This window comes from Symphalangus syndactylus, chromosome X (assembly GCF_028878055.3).
Source record: "Symphalangus syndactylus isolate Jambi chromosome X, NHGRI_mSymSyn1-v2.1_pri, whole genome shotgun sequence".
Classification (NCBI taxonomy): Eukaryota; Metazoa; Chordata; class Mammalia; order Primates; family Hylobatidae; genus Symphalangus; species Symphalangus syndactylus.
The window spans coordinates 75166155-75183655 of NC_072447.2; the positions used below are offsets into that span (position 1 = coordinate 75166155).

Genomic DNA, 17501 nt, shown 5'->3' on the forward strand with positions numbered 1-17501 from the left:
TTTCTAGTTCTGTGAGGAATTATTATGGCATTTTGATGAGAATTGCTTTGAATTTGTAGATTGCTTTTGGCAGTATGGTCATTTTCATTTTCACAATATTGATTCTACCCATCCATGAGCATGGGATGTGTTTTCATTTATTTGTATTGTCTGTGATTATTTTCAGCAGTGTTTTGCAGTTTTCCTTGTAGAGGTCTTTCACCTCCTTAGTTAGGTATATTCCTAAGTATTGTATTATACTGTATTGTACTGTATTGTATTGTATTGTATTGTATTGTATTGTATTGTATTGTATTGCATTGCATTGCATTGCATTGCATTGCATTGCATTGCATTGCATTGCATTGCATTGCATTGCATTGCATTGTATTGTGTTGTATTATTTTTTGCAGCAATTGTAACAGGAGTTGAGTTACTGATTTAATTCTCAGTTTGGTCGCTATTGGTGTATAGGATAGCTACTGATAGTGGAATAAAATTGGAAATCCACTCCAAAAAGAAATTTCAAAACTATGCACATACATGGAAATTAAATAACCTACACCTGAATGACCACCAGATCAACAATGAAATCAAGATGAAAATTAAAAAATTATTTGAGCTGAATGACAATAGTGACACAACCTATCAAAACCTCTGGGACAGAGCAAAGGCAGTGCTAAGAGGAAACCTCATAACCCTAAATGCCTATATCAAAATGTTTGAAAGAGCACAAACAGACAATCTAAGGTCACACCTAAAAGAATTAGAGAAACAAGAACAAACCAAACTCAAACCCAGCAGAAGAAAGGAAATAACCAAGATCAGAGCAGAACTAAATGAAATTGAAACAAAAAAATACAAAAGAAATGCCAGCTAACAGAATCCAGCAACGTATCAAAAAGATAATTCATCATGATCAAGTGGGTTTCATACCAAGGAAGCAGGGATGGTTTAACATACACAAGTCAATACATGTGATATACCATGTAACAGAATTAAAAACAAAAATCACATGATCATCTCAAAGGATGCAGAAAAAGCATTTGACAAAATCCAGCATCCCTTTATGATTAAAACTCCTAGCAAAACCGGCATACAAGAGGCATACCTCAATGAAATATAAGCCATCTATGACAATCCTACAGCCAACATAATACCGAATAGGGAAAAGTTGAAAGCATTCCCTCTGAGAACAAGATAAGGATGCCCACTCCATTTCTGTTCAACATAGTACTGGAAGTCCTAGCCAGAGCAATCAAGACAAGAGAAGGAAATAAAGGGCATCCAAATCTGTAAAGAGGAAGTCAAACTGCTGCTGTTTGCTGATGACATGATTGTATACCTAGAAAACCCAAAAGACTCCTCCAAAAAGCTCCTAGAACTGATAAAAGAATTCAGCAAAGTTTCCAAATACAAAACTATATACACATTCTTATATACTGACAGATTCTTTACATTTAAATGCTAATGGGATTCCCTGTTTAACCATTCTCTAACTTTAGCAAAAGTTTTCCAGATGAGAACCAGAGACTCATAAAGGCAAAGTATCCTGTGCAAAATCTCACAATGAATTAGAGGTAGAGTTGAGACTAACTGCAGAGTGTATTTGTAGAGAATGTCAAATGGTGACCTTTGGCCTAAGTGTGCCAAAAGAAAACCAGTGGCTCTCTGAGACCCACCAATATACCAAATGAATGTTCATTTTTTACTTGATGTTAATGAACTACAGATCTTAGTACTCAACCTGGCTTCTTGCCTCCTTTTGAGTATAGTAGCCAGGAACAGGTGGTTCCCAAGACGTTTTTTCTACTAGGCATGAGTGAAACAGACAAGGCCTGATGACAATAGGAATTATGGGATGATACAAGATTACTACTGCTTCCTGTTTTCTCTAAAGCCAGGGATCCAGGCAAAATAAAAAGGCATTTACAGAGTATCTGACACGTTTGTTTTGGGGCTTTGAACAAGTCTGACCCTTCACTTTGTGTTCCATTCTATGTGAACTTCTCACTCTGTCTCCATTTCACTTTTTTCCTCTTTCTCTTTCTCTTTCTCTTTCTCTCTCTCTCACACACACATACATGCACACAAACACACACACTCACACACAAGCTGTGCTGTCCTGAAGCCTTTATCTTTGCTGATGCTACACCTGCTCATCCCACAATCCCGACCTGTACCCATCTTCTCCTGAGAAAATCTGCTCACTCTTCAATGTCCGAATGTCATCTCATAGGTTCCAGCTCCATGAAACCTTCCATGATTCTTTCAGCTGACAGCAAGCTCGTCCTCCTGTGATACTTCACAGCTCTTTTCTTGTACAGTTCTTTAGCCTCAGTCCCTTTATGTTTAAGTTAGCATCTCGTACATTTAAGTATAAATATTTATTGAAAAAAACTAATGATCTTATTTGCTCAACACAACAACTGCTATTGTTACCCGAAAGAGGTCCCAATACAGACCCCAAGAGAGGGTTCTTGGATCTTGTGCAAGAAAGAATTAGGGACAAATCCATAGAGTAAAGTGAAAGCAAGTTTATCAAGAAGATAAAGGAATAAGAGAATGGCTACTCCATAGGTGGAGCAGCCGCGAGGCCTGCTGGTTGCCCATTTTTATGGTTATTTCTTGATGATATGCTAAACAAGGGGTGGATTATTCATATCTCACCATTTTAGACCATATAGGGTAACTTCCTGATGTTGCCATGGCATTTGTAAAATGTCATGGCGCTGGTGGGAGTGTAGCAGTGAGGATGACCAAAGGTTACTCTCATTGCCATCCTGGTTTTGGTGGGTTTTAGCCAACTTCTGTACTGCAATCTGCTTTATCAGCAAGGTCTTTATGACCTGTATCTTGTGCTGACCTCCTATCTCATCCTGTGACTTAGGATGCCTAACTGATTGGGAATGCAGCCCAGTAGGTCTCAGCCTTATTTTACCTAGCCTCTATTCAAGATGAAGTTGCTCTGGTTCAAATGCCTTTGACAACATGGCAGGTAGAACAAGGATCGACATTCCCATTTGACAGATAATAAAGTTGAGGTTCTGAGAGGTGAATGGTCACATAGTTACTATGCAGAAGACACTAGACACAAGTCTGGTCTTCTATTTCTTCCTTTCACTCTATCTGGAAGATCAACAGCTATAAGGTTTCTCTCTTCAGTATAACTTTGTCAAGATGATCCCAAAGCACCAAACACACACTAGATCTCCTAAAATGTTGGAAATATGGCTTGGAATCCAAATAGAAAGACTTCGGTGTGGATTCAGGGACTTATGGAGCTGGGCTAAGCTTTCTCAGGATCATCATTTTCTACAGCTAGTAATCAGCATTGCATAGCCAGAAAAGACTCTCACATTTATCTAGGACAAGTGTGTAAATATAAAAACTGTAAGTTAAGGCTAATTTTTAAAAATGAAAGCTGTGAAAGGCTTTAGGAGGCTGACTCTCTTCCCCTTCTCTCGTGCATAGACTAAAGCCTCTATTGTCCACTCCAAGGGAATAATGTTTTCAAACCTCCACAGCAGTTAATATTGTCGTGCCCTTAGCCCCTCATGCTGCTATTTTGTTACCCCAGGGAACGAGCCAAGTAGCACCAGTTTAATCGTCATGTTTAGAATGAGCATCCTCTGATGAAGAATTATTGGCCATCAAGAAGGCTTATGGTCAGGAACTAAACACTATGCAATTGGCTTCCCGGGGTCCTCTTTCTTCTGAGGCTTGTTTGGAGTCAGAGCTGCATACTTCCCCAAAACAAATTTTGCAGCTGTCAGGAGCCAAGACAGCTGTGAAAGAGTGAGATGGATTGGGCTCTGCCTCCTGCACCACTCCAAATCTCTGCCAGCACCAGTTTCTAGAACCTTTCCCACTAATGAAAGCACGAAGGGGAAAAAGTCGCGTTTGCTTTTCACAGTGCTGGCAGGACCTGGAAGCTTGGCACTTAAGTACTTCTCCTTGTTTCAATGTGTACCCTGAGTAGTTCAAAATGGGAATGACTAGAGATTAAATATGAGGCACTGGGGTAGTTTGGCTTTTCACAGATCCTCATATCTGGCCATAACTTCCCTAAGCTGTATCTAAACTGAAATCACCAACACCTGTTCTCACTGCAGCACACGATCTGAGAGAAGAGTTTCAGATTTGCAAGGTCTCAGACATGCCTTTAAAATTTCATAATACTTCTTGTGTTTCCCATGCTTGATGGGGCTCAGGATCGACAGTGTACATTTTCAGTAACACAGAGATGAGAAGGGTCAGAGAGGAGGTAAAGTGGCTAGGACTGGCTATTTAAATTGCCAAGGGGTGCAGTTCAAATGAAAATGTGAGACCTCTAATATAAAATTATTAAAATTTCATGATGGGGATAATGGATCATGAAACTAATCGTGGGGCTTTGTGCGACACCACAGGTCACTTGCCTACAAAGCCATCCCTACTCCCTGCTTAAACAGAGACAAGAACACATTGGTGATTCTCAAATGCAAACTGTCCCTTTACTGAAAACCTAATGAGTTTAATGCTTATTCTACTATAGTCGTTTATGTGCTGATTACATTGTGGAATGCTGCAGGGAGAAAAACAAATTCACCTAATGATGCTAAAGAACCATTAGGAGACTTTACTAGTTTAGGTCACAAGTGCCTAGAAATAGAGAAATGATCTTTGACCTTTCATCCATTTTTCAAAAGGACGCTATTTCTGTGATCCTCATTGACCTCTCCTGACAAAGTCCCAGATTGCCTTTGCCAAAGTTAACAACCCATCTTGGCTTCTTGCCATTTCTCATGTATTCACTAGATCAGTGCATGACTGCTGCTCTCAGCCCACATGATGGGGCCAGAGCCTTCACTGGTTAATATTTATAAAAAAAAATACTTTGAAGATTAAATCCTTGGTCGGTAGAGAAAACACTAGACATGGATAGAACAAGAAACTGTGGGGTCTGGGCCTCCTCCCAGAACTGCCACCACCATACAATGTTATCTTTGACAGATTCGTGGTATCTGGGTGGCTGTACTTTTCTTTTGGTGAAATAGCAAAAGCCAAAAAGAGACTGTAACATCTGATGGGATTTTGCCCAGCTCCAATACTGAATTCCTGGGTTGCCTTAGAGGAAAGGTATTGACTATTTCATCTCTTTGGCCCTCATTATACTCCCCCAATCCAACTCCACCCCTCCGTCATACACACATCTTACTCTGGAAATGATTCTTAGCAGGAAAACATACCATTATGAGGAACATGCTTAGCAGTGCTCTCATAACCCTGCCGGGGGCTGGCATTTTGATTTTGTTTGCACATAGAAGCCTGTTTGACTGAAATCTGAAAAAAAAAAAAAAACAGACACGGGAGAAAAATAAAAATCACAGTAGTTTTATACATATATTTGGTTTCTAGGGCCAGATAACTGATTTTGTTACCATTTTCTATCCTGTTATTCTGGTGCTGTAATGCACTAGCTAGAAGTAAAAGTTGTGGGGAAAGGAAGAAGTTGGTTCTGAGTTTATTTTCCCCAGGGTTTCTGAGGGAGTTCCACCCTCTCCCCTGAAAGGGAGTTGGGGCAAATCTATGTTTCTAATTCCACATCAGGTGTAACTATGGCCTGTTCAGAATATCCCACTTTGAAACAGCACTTTGAGAACAGGGAGCTGCAGCAGTGCAAGACAGCTTGTGGTTGGCTTGGGACTTTAGCCTCAACCCAAATTTGGGACTGGGAACATCTCCAGTCAACCCTATGGCTAGTCTTACCTCCCTGATCAGCCACTTGGGCGGGCTGTAAGCCTGGCTAAACCAGGTCACCTCAACATTTGTGTCAGGGCAAACAGTGGAGGAGAGAAGGTGTTTCTTCAACTCCTGGCTTTTAGCTGTGCCTGGATGCCTGCATACTGTTAAAATTCAGCTGCCAGCCTTATCTTATCCGTAACCAGTTGAATTTATTAAGATAATCTGATTTTAGAAGTCCTGATTTTAGAAGAAGGCATTAGAGTCCTGAATTGATTTCAAAGAAGCATAGAAACATAGAAGTCTACCAAGGGCTTCAAACTGGCCAACTCTCAGTCTATTTCAACATGCCCTACTGAGCCAATCACTCTGTGCCAAGCCAGTACTAAGAACTGGGGGGACAAAGTGGACTGAGTCTAGTCCCTGCCCTTCAGAAGCTCAAAGGCTGTTTATGAGACCAGAGAAGTAAACAGATGCTTTCAATATAATGTGATTAATTATAGGCTAGAAATGAGATTGGATGCCTTGAAAGCACTGAAGGGGAGCATCCAACACAATCTAGGGGCATCAGGGAAGACTTCCTGTAAAAGGGATCGCCAGGTAGGGTTAAAAGTAGTTAGTTAGGGGGAAAACAGTGAGAAATAAATGCCAAAGAAGAAGCAGAAAAAGGAAAGGCAAGGAGGTCTCTTACAGCACTCTATGCTCAGGAAATTATAATGAGTCAGGATAAGTAAACCTTAGAGTGCAAGGCTTGGAGAGATGGGAGATGAGGCTGGAGAGGAAGGTGGATGGGACCTAGCCATAGGAGTCTCAGATGCGACATTAAGAAGCTTAGCTTATATCTAAAGCTAATGGGGAGCTAGTTAATAATTTTAAGCAGAGACAATTTGTCAGTTGAAAGATCTTTTGGAGTGCAGCAAGTACATGAATGAATAAACAAATCTATGTCACAATTTTACTTAAAAATGCACAATGTTTTCCAGAAGGCTACGGAATAAAGCCAGAAGTCATTGGTTTCGTTCTCTACAAGCTGCTGTAACCTAAACTTTTCTTCTCAACTCACTCTCTGCTCTAGCCACACAAACCTCTTCACTCATTTAAAGCCCTAAACTTAACCCTAATCCTAACTCTAGTCACTTTGGCACTGGAGAATTTTAATTGTTATCCAGTGGGGGATATTAGAAAGAACACCAATCAGGGGTGAGGAGTGGAGGGGTGAGATAGGGCTTCAGATTTCAATCTATGTCCTGCTGTTGACTTACTGCAGTCACCCTTTCCTATTTCTGGATTTCAGTGTCCCAAGCTATATATTAATCTAACTGATCTTCTAAAAGATTATCAATCTCTCTCCCATTTCAGATCCAGGTCTCTAGGATTATGTCAGTCATATGGTTCACATTCCTTGCCCTAGAAGGGTACAGAGGCTATGGCAAGGGAATTTATAAAGCATGTGGGTATAGAAGAAATACCATGTCTCTGTGGTAGATGAATACTGCAAAAGGTATCTAAGAGACATTTCTGACTTCCTCATCCAGACTGAAAACACAGATCTTTCTCTATGTCTCTATTTCTCTGTATCTATCTCTGATTATATATGTGTGTGTGTCTATTTCTCTGTTTCTGTCTCTCTCTCTTTATATATAATATATATTTATGAAATATAAAATAAATATTTCATATTTGTTAAATATTTATTTCACATATACACATATATAATATACATACATATATAAATCAGTGTCTCTATTTGTCTCTATACATGTTACATATATAAACATATTAACATACACATTATTTATAAGCATGTATTTGTAATATATTATATAAATAATAAATATATATAAATATACATATTTCTCTGTCTTGGTTTATAGAATATATATATATATTATATATATAGGATATATTTATTGGAAAATAGAATATATATATATATATTCTCTCTATCTTCATATAGAGACCGAGACAGAGAAATAGAGACACTTATAAATAGAAACACTTATTTATATATGTATTCATATTATATATTTGTATATATGTATATTATATACATATATGTTATTATATCTAACATGTATATTACATATATATAATTTTTTTTATAATTTGGGTATCCAAAGAATGGGGCAATAGGAGGACTACAGGGGCATTCTGGGTTGCATTGGTTTGAATTTGCCTAGCCTCAGTAATTAATGAAAGCCCATATAAAAGATTTCACAAAATGAGCCTTGTAAGTTAAACTCCATAGGATACATATTCATTCATTTCTAACTTTCATGTCCAAAGAGATCTGCTCTCTGATATTCTCCAGTCTAGGAAAGGTAGGTATCTTTCTAGATTTTTCTGTGAAACCAAAGTCACAATGGCACAAGCCAGGTAAGTAAAAGTATATATAGAGAGATGGATAGGTATATAAATTAAAGATATTACCAGGACCTTTTCTAGCTGACTGGCAGCAAAGGGGCAAAGCTTAACAACGTTTGCAAAAATGATGGCTAATAGAATATGTCAGTGAGTACTTAATGTGCATGTTTTTTATTTAATGTGAAAACAGAGCTCAGGTTCTTTTCTGACTCATTTTTCAGTACCTTCAAATTTCTATAACCCTATCCCATTTTCCCTTCCAGGTTGGAAAAAGTTGGATCAGCTAAACCCAGAGAAATTAGTTGCAGGATTTCAGAGGAGAGTGTGAAAATAAATAATAATGACTGTTTAAAATGACAGCATTTGCACAATGCTTTACTGTTCCAATCCTCTTTTGCATAAATCATCTTGATTCTTTTAATAACCATGCTCTAGTGCATTTCAGGGCCTTTACACATGCTACTCTTTTTGTTTTGAGAGTTTTTTCCTACCTATCTTTGCCTAGTTCTACTAGTGCCTCAAATCTTAGCTCAGTGGTCATTTTTTTAGAGAAACCTCTAACTTCTCTGTCCATAGCAAGCCTCCTTTTCATACACTAAGGGCACTGGTATCTTTCTTTGTTTCTCTTAACATAATTGCAATTTTATTATGAGTGGGCATGATTATTTAATTAGTACATCTCTGTAATATAAAAATTCTTGCTGAGAAGTGAGGAGGTGTGGCATATAATCAGTTTTTACCAATGCAATATGAAAAAAGTGATGTTTGTCACTTCCTGGCCACAGCACTTAAAAAGCAGGTGCACCTTTCTCATTCTCTCTTTGTTCTTCTCTTGCCTGGGTGTAGAAGCTTATGATACCATAGGACAGTAGTTCTCAAACTTTATTGAGACAGGTTCATTTATAAAGACAGCTTCATTGTCTGGTGAGAGTCTGTCTCTGCTTCCAAGATGGCACCTTGGACACTGCATCCTCTGAAACGGAGAAATGCTGTGGTCTCATATGGCAGAAGGCAGACAAGCAAGAAAAGGGGATGAACTCCCTCCATCAAGCCCTTTTATAAGGGTACCTAACCTAATGCATAAGGACAAAGCCCTCAATCACCTCCCAAAGGGCACAGCTCCCAGTGTCTTTGCACTGGTGATTAAGTTTCAACATAAATGTTAGAGGGGACAAAAACATTCAAGCCATAATATCCACCCCATGAAATAAGTATTGATTCTCTATATGCAGCCATAAAAAAGGAACGAGATTATGTCCTTTGCAGAGGCATTGATGGAGCTGGAAGCCATTATCCTCAGCTAACCAATGCAGGAACAGAAAACCAAACACCGCATGTTCTCACTTATAAGTGGGAGCTGAACCGTGAAAACACATGGACACATGAGGGGAACAACACACACTGGTGCCTGTTTTGGGGGTTGGGGGGAAGAATTCAGGAAGAATAGCTAATGGACGCTGGCCTTAATACCTAGGTGATGGGTTGATCTGTGCAGCACACCACCATGGCACACATTTACCTATGTAACAAATCCACACATCCTGCACATGTACCCTGGAACTTAAAAGCTGAAGAAAAAATAAATAAGTGTTGATTCTGTGTTTTACAAGATATTTATTGGGGATCTGCTACCTGCCAGGCACAGTGTAGGTAAGGTATTTCTAACCTCTTTATAATGATGAGAAAACTGAAATATATATATATATATATATATATATATAATAAGGTAAAGGGACTGAAGTTCACAGAGCTAAAAATGATTAATCTAGAGTTCCAACTCATGTCTATCATTCTACATTCAAGGTTCTCTCTATTACATGCTGTATAGAGTGAGCAATGTGAGCAAGTGCAATATGAACAAAAGCAAGCATTGTATATTTTTTAATTGAAATAAATTTCATTTCCATACATTTGGAAAAGTTCATGGTACATTACTGGGATCACTGGCAATATGATCAGCCAACATTTATTGAACACCAATTGTTTGCTGGATAGTAAGGATGTATACAAAATATTAATAATATTAGGCATACTCTGCTAAGTGCCAAGTGAGTGGTAGAAGTGTTCCAGGCCTTCTGAGAAGGACAAGAGCACTGTGAGGTGGAGTGGATCTGGTATGCTTCACAGAAAATGTAAAGTTTGAGCTGAGCCTTGGAAGACAGGTAAGAGTCTAATAAAAGGAGCAGGAAGAGGAAGAAGGGCATTTCAAGGAGAAGAAATAATGTGAACAAAAGCTTCCCAAGGTGTTGAAAAACCAGGTCGGGCATCGCTGGTTTTGGACCAAGAGTCCAATACAAATACAAACTTCTGAACAAAATGTGGTAAGTGAAAACACAGCTGGTTTTAAGGATTTAAAAGAGTGATAAAAGGGTATGAGAGTGGGAGACGAAGGTCCTGAACTGAGTTACTGAAAGTGACAGAACTTTATAAACTGGAAAGCACAATGCACATAGAGTGATTAAAAAATTATTGTTGTTGTTGTTATTGCTATCTACCACTGAGTAAATGATTTTATTTAATAATCATTGAGTTTCATCATTGAATGGTAGTTATTTCTATAACCCAATCAAAGGCATAACCTCTGTCCAGAAAGACTTTGAAAACAAAATATACAAATTAAAAATTTTCTTTCATTTCAGTTTATTGGAAGTTTAGAAGGGCCTGAGTCAGCAGGTGGGTGACTTGAGGCACTGTAAATCCTTTACCCTTAAGGTGAGCTTCTTGGAGGAAATGGGTTTGGGAAAGGTAAATTTTTATCAAGGAAAAATAAAGTTTGACAGAATGAGCCAGCAATATTAATGATTGTCTCTCACTTTGGACATTTCGATCTCTTTGGTGACTTGCATGCATTCATTTTCCTCTCATTCTGACTCTGGGAAATGAGGGGAACTGATATTGCAATTCTATATGAATGCAGTCCTGAGGGCTATGGAGCCAAGATGCCTGGGTTCAAATACCAGCTCTGTAAGTTCCCAGCTGTGAGAAGCTATACCTCTCTGAACCTCAGAGAGAAAGAATAATCCCTACTTTGCAGAATTCTAATGAGGATTAAATAAAATATGCATATATAGGGCCTAAGGTGTTCCTCAAATATAATTTCTTGTTTGCTTCCCTGACAATATAGAGCATAAGTTTGAGAGTCAGAGAAGATGTGAGTCGAAGTGAAGAAAATTAATTTATTCATTCAACAAATCGCAACTGAGTTCGTCCTAAATGTCTAGCTTAGTGCAAGGGGCCAGAGATAAGAACAATAAACAAAGCACACAAGATCCTTATTTTTGTAAAGTGAACAGGCTAGGTCTTTTTGACATATACATGCTTTGTGCCTGTAATATTTAATTCAACTGATCCTCAGTTTCCTCAATGGAAGAATAGTCATTGCCCAACATACTTTATAGGAAAGTTGTGAAGATCAGATTAGATAACACACAGAAGAGTTCTTATGGACAGTATATTACTATATTGATGAAATTATTAGTAGCTGTGTTCCTATTTGATCCCAAGGGCAGGGGAGCTAAAAGGCATGGGTTGCTAGCTATAGGTACCAGAGAGCATCTTATTACAGAATCCTGATCAGGAATCTGATAAGATTGAAGGATATGAGAATGTCATCAACAGCATTAGCCCAGTTGCTGATGGTATCCAGGCACTTTGTACAGCCAGGAAGGTGTACCTCTGTAATGGCGAAGGAGAAAACCTTTGTCTTTTGAGCCTCCAGTCATTCCTTCTTGTACTCAACTTTCCTGTTTTCCCTGACAGGAAGCCCACATTTTCATTGCCTTCCCAATGTTCTCCTTTTTCCCTCTCTCTAAGTCAATATGCTCTAAGGAAATGATCTGGTCAATTCATTCATATTGATGTGCCAATGACTGCAAAAACTTTATAGGTGACCAGTCCTAAGGAAAGGGGCATTGAATTGAAGCCTTAGCCTTACAACAAACAGAAAACTAATGGTAGTATTCTGGGGAATATCAATAAAGCTCAGGTTCCTTGGAAATCATAGCAGGTGGATGAAGGCTGTTGCCACTATAGGAGACTTACAATAGAAAAACCATAAGATGTCACAGCTAAAAGACTTCTCATATTATGTCCCCTAGAACAGTAGTCATTCATCTATTCTACTGTAAAGGAAGAAGATGATGAAGTGTTTATCAACATCTCTGGAAATGCTGTTTAGCAGCCTCAAAGCATAGACATTTTATGGATCATTGATAGGGTTAAGAGAGAGCACAGATCTATTGATATACACAGAGAAACTCATCTCCAAATCTCACTAATAAGGTCCTCAGGCTGTAGTAGTTCTCAAAAATGTGTACTTTCTGACTCTGTAAATGAAATCTATTTATTTGATTGTCTTCTCAGAAACTCCAGTTTAAGGAAACTATCCCTCAATTTTTCCAAAAGGAACCCCCTCATTTACATGGTTGCTGAGGTCTAAGAGGTTCCTACAATGAGATTCCACTCTATGGTGACAATTAATTGGCGAAAAGGTGGACATCTGATCCAAGCTTGTACAATAAGTCCTCACTTGGACTTCTGGACCAAGAGATTTCACCTTAGTTTGGTTCTTAATTTGAACTTTAGCAATGTTAGCAATGGCCATTTTCTCCCATGTGGACTTAGAATAAAGAAAGTGGTCAGCGGAGAGAAGACAAGACATGCCAAGAGAAGCAGAGAAAATGGAGGGAGAGAAAGAGTCCTGAGAGCATTGAGTCCCTATTCCAATGGCATCTGAAGCCCAGTAGAATTCTTGTTCTGTGAGACATCTTTGTAGGCTTACTTACAAACAGATCCATAGGCTAAGTTATGACATTTTTCTTTTTGCTTAAGTGAACTCAACTGGGCTTCTCTTGCAACCAGGATTCCTAACCAATAAAACTCCATATTTATGAAAACCAAAGACAAGTCATTAATGATCTTTTACATTCACACAATCTTACTATTATACAAGTATTTTCTTCTTTGATTTGTGTTATTACTTGTTCACATATGATTTTCTAATGGCAGAAGTTGTAGGCCAGGTGCTATTTCCGTCGTTAAGAAACCTGTAGAAACTGAGGCACGAAGCAATTCAAAGATTTATCAAGGATCAATATCAGACCTAAGACACATATCAAGATATTATGATTTTGGATTGTTCATGACTTTTGTTGTCTCAATCCAGTGTGGAACATCTTGACTTTGAGCTAGTAATTCTCACGGATAAAGATGGCAGGTTAAAGAAGTCAAAATATATCCTCTAACCAACTAAAGCCAATGCCATAGTATTTGAGCATAGCCATTCTGAGCCCAAGGTGGTTGAGACATTCATGCAATATGGCATACAATAGTTCAGAGAGCACAAGCTGTAGAGTCAGAAGATATCTGAATCTTGAGCCATGCACAGTGGCATGTGACTGTAGCCCAAGCTACTGGGGAGGCTGAGGCAGAAAAATTGCTTAAGCCTAAAAGTTCGAGTCCAGGCTGGGCCATATAGCAAAACCCCATCTCTTAGAAAAAGTAAAAATAAAGAATAAAGAAGATGGTTGAATTTTGTCTTTATCATTTTCAAACTGTGTGGAATTGAGCAAGCTATTTAAACTTTAAGGGCCTCAGTTTCCTCATCTATGAAATGAGAATAAAAATACCTTCTTGGAGTGGCAGCAGTAGCTGCAGTTGCAAGTGTCCAGGCTCTGGGCTAGGGCAGTGGTGGCACCATCTTTTGCCCAGGCAGATAGGGAGGCCAGGATTGGGAACTGGAGGATGCAGTGGACTATGGGAACAACCTGGAGTCTGAGGAACTGGAGTTAGAAGAGTTGCTGCTAAAGCCCAAGCCTGAACCAGACCCCAAAAAGGGAAGCCCTGGTCCTGGATCAGGAGCCTCTAGCAGGCAGGATGAGAAAGAGGAGCCAGGACTATTCGTGGATGATCTGGGGTATGGTAGCATTAAGGACCCAGAGCTCAAGTAAGGAAGACAGAGGAAGAAGCTGAAAAGCTTCGGGAGCTACAGAATGAAGTAGACAAGCAGATGAATGTAAGTCTACCTCTAGACAATGCTAGCCCAGTGATCATCCATTGAGGAGAAGATGAAGGCTGATGTCGCTTCCATCTATGTTGGCAATGTGAAATATGATGCAACAGCAGAAGTGCTGGAAGCACGCTTTTATGGTTGTGGTTCAGTCAACAGTGTTACCATACTCTTTGGCTAATTAGAGGCCATTCCAAGGGGTTTGTATATACAGAGTTCTGAAACAAAGAGTCAGAAAGGACTTCCTTGGTCTTTCTATATAGAGGAAGAAAGATCAAGGTGATCCCCAAATAAACCAACAGACCAGGCATCAGCACAACAGACAGGTTTTCCAGAGGCCCTGGTTCCTGTACTACAAACTACGACAGTTCCAGCTCTCAATTCTACAGTGGTTTTAGCAATCGGCCCTGAGGTTGAGCTACAGGGGCCAGGCTAAAATAATATAATATTCCCCTTACTGAAAATGAAGTGTATATTGGGAAAAAGAGAAAGGAAGGGAAAATGAATTAGAAAAATGAAAAGCAGATGAAAAAAGGAAAAACCTCCCCAGCTGAACTCATAAAGTGTGTTAGGATTACATGGGGGGGAAAAGCTTTGAAAAGTCTAACCTGCTGTACATGTACCAGTTGTTCTGATATTTCAACAAAATAGAAGTCTATTCCATGAATGTTGAAAAATGATGACTTTGGCTCTTCACTTTGTATTATGAGCTTCTCGAGAGCATGTTTAGCACATAGTAGGTGCATTTTGACTAAGAGAAAAGGCCCATACACCTGACATACAAATATCATTTAGTAGTCAGGATAACATAAGCTCTAGAGCCAAGTTCAGGGGTTCCAATCCTGACTTTATTGTTTATTACCTGTATGACTTTCTTTTTTTTTTTTTTTTGAGACGGAGTCTTGCTCTGTCACCCAGGCTGGAGTGCAGTGGCACGATCTTGGCTCACCACAAGCTCCTCCTCCCGGGTTCACGCCATTCTCCTGCCTCAGCCTCCAGAGTAGCTGGGACTACAGGTGCCCGCCACCGCGCCTGGCTAATTTTTTGTATTTTTAGTAGAGACGGGGTTTCACCGTGGTCTCAATCTCCTGACCTCGTGATCCACCCGCCTCAGCCTCCCAAAGTGCTGGGATTACAGGCATGAGCCACCAAGCCCGGCCACATGTATGACTTTCAACAAGTTGCTATATTCTCTGAGCTTCTCTTTCCTCATCCGTAAAATAAAAATAATAATAGTACCTTTCTAATAGGATTGTTGTGAGGATTCAGTTCATTCACATAAAGCAGTTAGAAGAATGGCTGAGATCATGTTCATATTAAGTGAGTTAGTTCATGTGAGGCTCTTAGAAGAATGGCTAGGCCGGGCACGGTGGCTCACACCCATAATCCCAGCACTTTGGGCGGCTGAGGCGGGTGGATAAGCTGAGGTCAGGAGTTCAAGACCTGTCTGGCCAACATAGTGAAACTCCACCTCTACTAAAAAGACAAAAATTAGCTAGGTGTGGTGGCGCATGCCTGTAGTCCCAGCTACTCGGGAGGCTGAGCCAGGAGAATCATTTGAACTTAGGAGGCAGAGGCTGCAATGAGACAAGATTGTGCCACTGCACTCCAGTAGCCTGGGTGACAAAGAGAAACCCTATCTCAAAAACAAACAAACAAAAAAGAAATGAAAGAAAGAAAGAAAGAAAGAAAGAAAGAAAGAAAGAAAGAAAGAAAGAAAGAAAGAAAGAGAAAGAAAAGAAAGAAAGAAAGAAAGAAAGAAAGAAAGAAAGAAAGAAAGAAAGAGAAATGGCTAGCACATAGTTAGTGTATAGTAAATGTTAGCTGCTATAATAGTCCATCACTTATTTCCTATAATAGATAATAGAACCATAACCTAGTTATTCCTTGATAAGGCCCTTTCATTTCAATCTGAACACACAAGCTAAATGTCCTTGCAATATTGTACTCCTTTTGTGTCCATATCGCTGTCCTGGTTTGCCATCTTTGACAGGAACTGCTTTTAACAGCTTTGCATCCAAGTTTTCTGGACACTGCCACAGTGCACACAATTACATTTTGGCCAGCATTGAAAAGCAGGTGACTAAGGGATGATAATGCTGAATGGGAGACAAAGGGGCTATTTCTGATAAGCTAGTATTTGATTGTTGTATTTGAATATGTGTTAGTCCCAGATTTCAGTTGATTCAGGAAATAATATAGCCAGAATTGGTATTCTATGAGAATGTAATCAGTTTTGGTCTCTTGAAAAATACTGTTTGTTTTTCTCCATGGCTTTGATCATAATAATTCAAAATTTTAGTTTACAAAAGCTTGAATCATCTATCTAAATAAAGTAACAGATTTTCAACTGACAAATACCAAAGCACTGTTTGTGACTCATTAGGTATAGGAATTCCTACTGATAACCCTGTACTTTCCAAAATATGAGAGAATAACACCCCTTCTTTTTATTAACTTACATTTTTACTTGGCCAGAAATTAAGGAAACTTCTGATGTTCACAAGTTGATTCATGATATTCTAAGTAGTTATCTGCCCTGGATCAGAGTGAAACTAAGGGGGCTGGGGACATTTCCTCAGGGGCTTCTGAGATATGTCATACTTCTCTGTTAGGCAAGTAGAGGAAGGCATTAACAAAGAATTGTGGGATTCCACCTATAACACATCATCAGTGCTATTCCCTTGTGACTTCGCTGTCACCCATTCCCAGAAGCAGCTGCCAGGAAATGAGTACAAAGAATTTGTCCTCAAGTCAAGATAGAGCCAGTCCAACCCTAACCAAAGTTTTCAGTTAGCAGCAAATAATTTGTGTCTCTGGGGACCAGGGATCACTTGATGAGTGGGGCTAATTTCTTAAAACCCTGGTGTGGAAGAAATAATTCTGACAAAGGATAATGCGTGTCCCATATTTCTCTGCGTCTGAATAGCTAAACGACCTTGGGTGGTCACTTAAGCTTTCAGAGGCTCAGGTTCCTCTCCTGTGCAACAGAGATAATAGTGCATGCTGTGCTTAACTCCAAAAGTCTCTATGAAAATTGACTGAGGTATTACATGCAAATGTTCTTTGTCTACCACAATGTCCTGTACAAAAGTCAGGTGGTATCATTGCTGCCAGAGAGTGAAGGTGCGAAGACAGGGTGAAGGCATCCCTCCTCATCATTTGTATTATTTCACCAGAGAAGTAATACGGATATGATAGCAATCATTTAGTACCTTTGAATTCTACAGCGAGGTTCTGTTACCGTGAAAGACAGCAGTAGCCTCAATTGCATCTTTGGTCTCATTCTGATTTCCCCAGAATACTCCATTCTTAAAGGCCCAGAGGTGACATATGTTCTTTGATTGGTGGTCATTTTCCCTTTTGGCAGCTACTGAGTCCCACCTCAGTACCTGGTGCAGCCTAAATGAAAATGAGCCAAGATTCC

General features: G+C 39.4%; 1 pseudogene; it reads left to right on the forward strand.

The window, feature by feature from the left end:
- The first annotated feature begins 9053 nt into the window (after nucleotides 1–9053).
- On the forward strand, nucleotides 9054–14485 carry LOC129475332 (polyadenylate-binding protein 2-like; annotated as a pseudogene).
- The last annotated feature ends 3016 nt before the right edge of the window (nucleotides 14486–17501 follow it).